This window comes from Mastacembelus armatus, chromosome 11 (genome assembly GCF_900324485.2).
Source record: "Mastacembelus armatus chromosome 11, fMasArm1.2, whole genome shotgun sequence".
In the NCBI taxonomy this organism is placed as follows: Eukaryota; Metazoa; Chordata; class Actinopteri; order Synbranchiformes; family Mastacembelidae; genus Mastacembelus; species Mastacembelus armatus.
The window spans coordinates 1242945-1250753 of NC_046643.1; positions in this window are offsets into that span (position 1 = coordinate 1242945).

The following is a 7809-nucleotide window of genomic DNA, read 5'->3' on the forward strand; positions in this document are numbered from 1 at the left end:
CCAAAGTCAATGAATAATCATGTAAAATAATGGTGATTTCAATAATGACCAAAATAATCGTGATTATGATTTTTTCCATAATCCAGCAGCCCTATTCCAGAATGAGCTACGTTACAACAGCCAATCTACAATTCATTGTTGGTTCTAATATTTTAGGCGTGTTATCTGAAGATTCAAAGTTAAAGCAGTGTTCTGGTCATGTAGTACTTCCATAAAGCAGAGAGACTCAAAAGAAGCAGATTAAAATATAATGGCCAAAGCACCAAACACTTGGGTATTCTAACCTAATGTCCTTATAGATAGGAATATGAAGGTATAGATAACGGATGGACATCCTTAATATGTCAAGCTCTAAAACACTGGATCCTACTTTTCCCATGTAGCAACTCTGTGAAAATTTCCCAACCTGGCTTAATGCTTTTTCCATACTCTTGTTACCTTGTTTGAAACTTTTTTTTTCTTATACATTTATAGTCTCCAAACCCAAGCTACAGAAACCCTCAAGACATTACCATGATGGCATTATATTTAATTGCCCTTAATTTGCCAGTGGATTTACATTCTATTGTTGGTTTATACTTATGAGATTTGTTGAATGCTAAGAGAATGACAGTATCTGGGCTGACACTATAAGGCGTGGAGCTCAAAATGGAGAGAAAAGAGCCAGCTGAGCTAATTTGATTTCGCCCGCCCCAGAGCAACTGTAACAATTACATATGTCCCATCTGTAATTGCAGAGCTTTGTAATCCCTGGATAATCACCGAAAAAATGCACAAATGGGTATGTCTACAAGGTGTTTGAGAGACAATAAGATAATCGTTGTACATTTATACTGTATTCATTCTGTCAACACAGGAGAAATATGTGGATAACAGGCATAGAAAACAGTCCTAAACATGTAAGGTACCCACTTACACTCACCAAAGCACAGTAGCAAGCCATTTAATGCACCCATACTGGAATCAAACCATTTAAGTGAAAAATGAATTTACTCTGAGCCTGTTATTCTTCATTATACATGACTGAAGTGTGCTTCAAGTTAAAATTTGCATAATTATAGTACAGAAATGAACTGAAACTTTAATTATCTGTAGTTAATGACATCTATTATTGTAACTATAGTGCTTGTATGTGCAAGACCCAAAATCTGGAACACAACCCTATCTGCCTGCCACAGCCAGTTTTCTATTCAGATGTGTGTCAGACAAAGATTTCCTGCACTGTCTTGTTAGAATTGATTGGATATTTTGTGAAAATTACAGGATGGCATGATCAACTGTAAATAAAGTGTGAACATTTTAATCACAATGAAAATAAACAGCTGCACTGGTGAAAAAAGAACAACAGATATCCCTCATTACTCCCAAAATTCACTTATTGCATTCTCTATAGTAGTTACTAACACTTTTAATTTTTAATTCTACAAATTATGCCAGTTTTTTGCATAAAACTCTTATTAAGGTCAAAGGTACTCTTACTCTCTACTCTTAATATAAATTGTATATTGATTAGATAAAGAGCTAGATTGCCCATGCGACTTTGCCATCACAGGATTTGGTTTGCTATTTAGCTTGCTTAAATAATTTCAGTTGATTTACCATATTCCAGCTAAGCTGAAGAGGTCTGTCTGCTGAGCTGGTGCTAAACTAAAGGCTAGGAGATGGAGACACAAACCTTTCCTGCCATTCATCTTCATGGGGAATGTCAACTGTTTACTGAACAACAGTGATGAGCTGGAGGCACTGGTTAAAGACCCAGAGAGCAATTCGTGACTGTAGTGTAATGTGTTTTACTGAGAGCTGATTGAATCAAAACATTGAGGACTCCTATGTGGATGGTCCTAACTTCACCCTGGTACGTGCAGAGAGAGATGCTGAGCCAAGTGACAAGACAAAAGGTGGAGGACTGGCTTTATTTGTAAACAACAGATGGTGTATCCCTGGTCATATTACAGGTATGTAATATGACAAAGGGTATGTTGTCAGGACATGGAGCTTTTGACAGCTGGTCTCTTATTACGTTATATCATCGCCATACTTGTTTCTAGAGTGGCGCCTATTAGGTGGCAGCCAGTTGCAGCAGCTCCTCTGTTTGTTTTTTGTATCGACTGAATATATATACTGAATTATAATCTGTTAATTCAAGACCTCTATGCTATCTCTCTGATAGCAGATGAAAGTAGATGAGGGAACAACTGTATCTTTCAAGAGAACAAGTCTGCTTCTTGGTATAAAACCTGAAAACTCTTATAAAACCTCCTACGCCTCCTCAGATCTTGGGGAGTGCAGGAGTGAAGCATCGAGAAAAACGTAGGAGATTTAAACCATTTCTCCAACATTTATTATTGGGAATGTGAGGTCACTCTGCAACAAAGTGGATGAACTTTCTGCTTTAGCTAGCAGCCAGTGAGAGTACAGAGTGTAGCTTGCTTTGCTTCACCGAAACCTGACTGAATGAAAATATACCGGACAGCTCACTTGGACTGCCTGGGTTCTCACTAGTGCGAGCGGACAGAGGGAAAAGGAGCGGCAAGAGAAGGGGAGGTGGTCTCATTGTTTTTGTTAACTCCAAATGGTGCAACCCTATAACAGTGAAGGACTGCATCTGCTCTCCAGACACTGAGCTGTTGGTGGTTGGTCTGAGGCCATACTACCTGCCCTGTGAGTTTTCACACGCCATTATTGTGACTGTTTACATTCCTCCATCAGCTGCAGCACAGAGTGCATGTGACATCATCCACACAGTTGTCGCTGGTCTCTAGACAAAACACCCCAGTGCCCTTAATGGGGATTTTAACCATGTCAGTATTTTTGGGAACTCTGACCAACTTCAAACAGTATGTGGACTGTGCAACACGGGAAAATAAGATTCTTGATCTCCTTTATCCCCCCCCCCGCTTCGTGGATCAGACCACAACTTAATATATCTAGTACCAACATACAAGCCCATAGTAAGACAATAGTCTGCTACCAATAGGTATATCAAGGTTTGGTCAAAGGAGGCTGAAGAGGCCCTGCAGGAGTGCTTCAGGGTTACAAACTGGGACCTTTTCATGGATGCTCATGGTGAGGACATCAAAGGCATCTCTCACTGTATCACGGACTGCATCCGCTTCTGTGAGGACAAGGTTGTTCCAGCCAAAAAAGTTTGAAGTTTCCCCAATTATAAGCCATGGATAAATAAGGTCATTAAAGGTCTCCTCAACAAGAAGGAGAGGGCGTTTATGGCAAGAGACAAGGAGGAACTCTGGGCTGTGCAGAAAGAACTCAAGAGGAAGCTGAGGGAAGCAAAGCAGCGCTATAGAGACAGAGTAGAGCACAAGTTGAGACAGAATAATATCAAAGAGGTGTCGAAACAGGTGAGGAAGGAACTATCCAAACTAAAGACCAACAAAGCCACACACACTATCAAAGTCTGGATCACAGACTACCTCACTGGTAGGCCACAGTTTGTTCGCTTGGATGTCTCCGTATCTGATGTGGCGACGAGCAGCACCAGTGCACCCCAAGGAACTGTACTGGCACCAATCCTCTTTACACTCTACACCTCAGACTTCCGCTACAACTCAGGAACCTGTCACCTCCAGAAGTTCTCTGATGACTCCTCAATCATTGGATGCATCAACGGTGTCACCAACGATTTTCTCTTAGCCTCAGATAATGTACATGTTTACTTGTCCTCCTAGCCCTTAGTACTGCATTTGACACTATTGACCACAACATCTTATTACAGAGACTGGAGCATGTGATTGGTATCAGAGGAACAGCGTTAAAATGGTTCCAATCCTACATATCAGACAGATTCCAGTTTGTTCATGTCCATGATGAACCTTCCACACGAACAAAAGTTAGTTATGGAGTTCCACAAGGCTCTGTGCTAGGACCGATTCTGTTCACCCTGTACATGCTTCCTCTAAGCTATGTCATTAGGAAGCACTCTATTAATTACCACTGCTATGCAGATGACACTCAGTTGTATCTATCTATTAAACCTGTTAACACAAACCAGTTAACCAGACTTCAAGCATGTCTAACTGACATAAAGGCCTGGATGACCAGTAATTTTCTACTTTTAAATTCAGAGAAAACAGAAGTTATTGTATTTGGGCCTAAAAACCTCAGAAATAACTTTTCTAAAATTTTAGCTACTTTAGATGGCATTGCCCTGGCCTTCAGCACTACTGTGAAAAACCTTGGAGTTTTTTTTGACCAGGACATGTCCTTTAACTCACACATAAAACAATTCTCTAGAACTGCCTTCTTTCACCTGCACAACATTGCCAAAATTATCGCAAAATGATGCAGAAAAACTAGTCCATGCATTTGTTACCTCAAGGCTAGATTATTGTAACTCATTACTATCTGGATGTCCCAATATCTCCATAAAAAGCCTCCAGTTAACCCTCTGGACAGGAACTAGCAAGAGAGATCATATTTCTCCTACATTAGCTTCTCTTCATTGGCTCCCTGTAAAATACAGAATAGAATTTAAAATCCTTCTCCTCGCATACAAATCTCTTCATGATCAAGCTCCTTCATACTTTAAAGACTTCATAGTACCATATTATCCCAATAGACCACTTTGCTTTCAGAGTACAGGTCTACTAGTGGTTCTCAGAGTTTCCAAAAGCAGAATGGGAGGCAGAGCCTATCAAGCTCCTCTCCTGTGGAACCAGCTCCCAGCCTGGGTTCAGGAGGCAGACACTCTCTGTACTTTTAAGGCTAGACTTAAAACCTTCTTCTCTGACAAAGTGTATAGTTAGGGCTGGCTTCAGGCAACCCTGAACCATCCCTTAGTTATGCTGCTATAGACCTGGACTGCCCGAGGACCATCGGTGCACTGAGGAGGATGGTAGCCAAAATCAACTCCATACTATTCAATTCAATTCAATTTTATTTGTATAGCGCCAAATCACAATACAAATCATCTCAAGGCACTTTACAAAAACTAAAACTAAAAAACCAACAATTCCCTTATGAGCAAGCACTTGGCGACAGTGGAGAGGAAAAACTCCCTTTAACGGAAGAAAAAACCTCCAGCAGAACCGGGCTCAGTTTGGGCAGCCATCTGCCTCAACCGGTTGGGGTGAGTGGATAGAGCAGAGAGAAAAGAACAGCAACAATAAACAACACATAGACACTGCAGGTTGGTGGGACCAGTAACTGCACATCAGCGATATACAGCTCCAGGACTAGGGACACCTGCAGAAGGTACAGAAAGAACAGAGAGAGAGGGAGAGAGCACAAACTAGGGGAGAGAGAGAGCACAAGGTTAGTAACATTCAATGGTGGAATATACATGAGGTGGGAGGAGAGAAGAGAGGGGAGGGGAAGGGGGGGGGTTAGGGTAGGGGAGCTCAGTGCACCGATGGTCCTCGGGCAGTCTAGGCCTATAGCAGCATAACTAAGGGATGGTTCAGGGTTGCCTGAAGCCAGCCCTAACTATATGCTTTGTCAAAGAGGAAGGTTTTAAGTCTAGCCTTAAAAATACAGAGAGTGTCTGCCTCTTGAACCCAGGCTGGGAGCTGGTTCCACAGGAGAGGAGCTTGATAACTAAAGGCTCTGCCTCCCAGTCTGCTTTTGGAAACTTTGGGAACCACAAGTAGACCTGCACTCTGAGAGCGAAGTGGTCTATTGGGATAATATGGTACTATGAAGTCTTTAAGGTATGAAGGAGCTTGATTATGAAGGGATTTGTATGTGAGAAGAAGGATTTTAAATTCTGTTCTATATTTTACAGGGAGCCAATGAAGAGAAGCCAATATAGGAGAAATATGATCTCTCTTGCTAGTTCCTGTCAGGACTCTGGCTGCGGCATTCTGGATTAATTGGAGGCGTTTTATGGAGATATTGGGACATCCAGATAGTAATGAGTTACAATAATCTAGCCTTGAGGAAACAAATGCATGGACTAGTTTTTCTGCATCATTTTGAGACAGGATGTTCCTAATTTTGGAAATGTTGCGCAGGTGAAAGAATGCAGTTCTAGAGATTTGTTTTATGTGTGAGTTAAAGGACATGTCCTGGTCAAAAATAACTCCAAGGTTTTTTACAGTAGTGCTGGAGGCCAGGGTTATGCCATCTAGAGTAGCTATAATTTGAGAAAAGTTATTTCTGAGATTTTTTGGCCCAAATATAATGACTTCTGTTTTCTCCGAGTTTAAAAGTAAAAAGTTACTGGTCATCCAGGCCTTTATGTCAGTTAGACAGGCTTGAAGTCTGGTTAACTGGTTTGTGTTAACAGGTTTAATAGATAGATATAACTGAGTGTCATCTGCATAGCAGTGGCACTGAAACTGCTTGTCCAGCTATTGTAGCTTGTGGTGTTTTCTGTCATTGTTTCCCTTTTTGTTCTCTCATTTCTGATGTTCACTCCTCGGGATCAGGGCTCGAGTGAGGCTGGTACTTCTGAAGTAGCTTCTGTCTATGTTCGATTTCCATCGACTTCTGGATTATTGTTACTCCTCGGATCTGGGTCTTGTGGCCAATAAATGCTCTAATGACTGCAGGTGAAATTCAAATTTCCCAAAAACATACTAGGGTTAGGAATCAATTGGTGACATCTATGCTTCTGATAGGGAGCCGATTCCATCACCTCTTCGTTCCAATATGTGATATTAGATTCTGAAGCACATAGTTGTATGTGGTATCATTGTGGGTTCTGTCCATCTGTCAGGATCAAATTTACTCTAACTTCTCTAGTCTCTTGTTGGCGTAGGATGATCCTATACAGCAACACTTTATCCTGGTGTAACTCCATTGGCATCAACGGCATGATTCTTACTCTATTTCTTTCCCTTGGCAGTTCTCATAATAGTCGAATATGAACAGAGGAAGGTATGGTGTTGAAATCCTTACATCAAATCTTTCTGGCATTGTGGTGCACTGGTAAGGGGCTTAGGCCCATCTTTCAAATTTCCAAAGCTTCCTTACTCTTTTACTTTGACGATACCTTGGTATGTTTTGAGTTACAACCCTATAGGCGGCTCAAAAACATTTTCCACCCACACGGCTTCTCTTCTGCCGGTTTCTCAGGGTCTTCCTCTAGCTTAACCACAGGAATTGGTTTTGGGCCAACAGCAGGTTGTACCTTAAAACTGAGAGAGTATACTCCTACAGCTCTCCTTCAGACGCCCTGATCTTACTGCGAACTCACAGGTACCACACTGGGTTACTTCATTGCCAGTCCAACAACATTGGCAGTTACTAGGACTGAGGGAGTTCTCCCTCAAATCCCACTGAGTGATTATCTTCAGTCATGGAAGCCTCTCCATTCGGCAGCCAGCACAAAAGGCTGCACTCCTTTTCCTTTTGTATATGCTGTACACAACTCAATTCAGTATCATATTTTCACCTTGAAAGAAAGTCTGCCACCTCCCTGTGTGAATGCAACAGACATTGTCTGCTACCTCCCTGTGTGACCTGTGTGAATTCAAAGACTTTTGACACTGCTTTGTATTTCAGTAGGAAGCAGACGAAAAGACAGGTAGTCCCACAGACTTGCTAATCATATTACTGACCACTGTGTATTCACTTGTGTGTTGTCATGCTGGCGTGACTTGCATGTGACTGACTCTGATGTGTAAATTTAAACTGCTGAGCAGATATAAACATTTTCCATTTCCTTTGTCTGGGGTCAATCAGTATTGACCCATTCTGCAGATCGTTTGCTCTGCTGTGACTCTGCTGCTTTTGCCTATTAAACTTGGCGTCCTATAACCTGAGTTATATAACCCTTAGCCAGTGGCAGATGACGACTTACTACTAACTACTCTTACTACTGATTGATTAATTACTATAAGACCACCT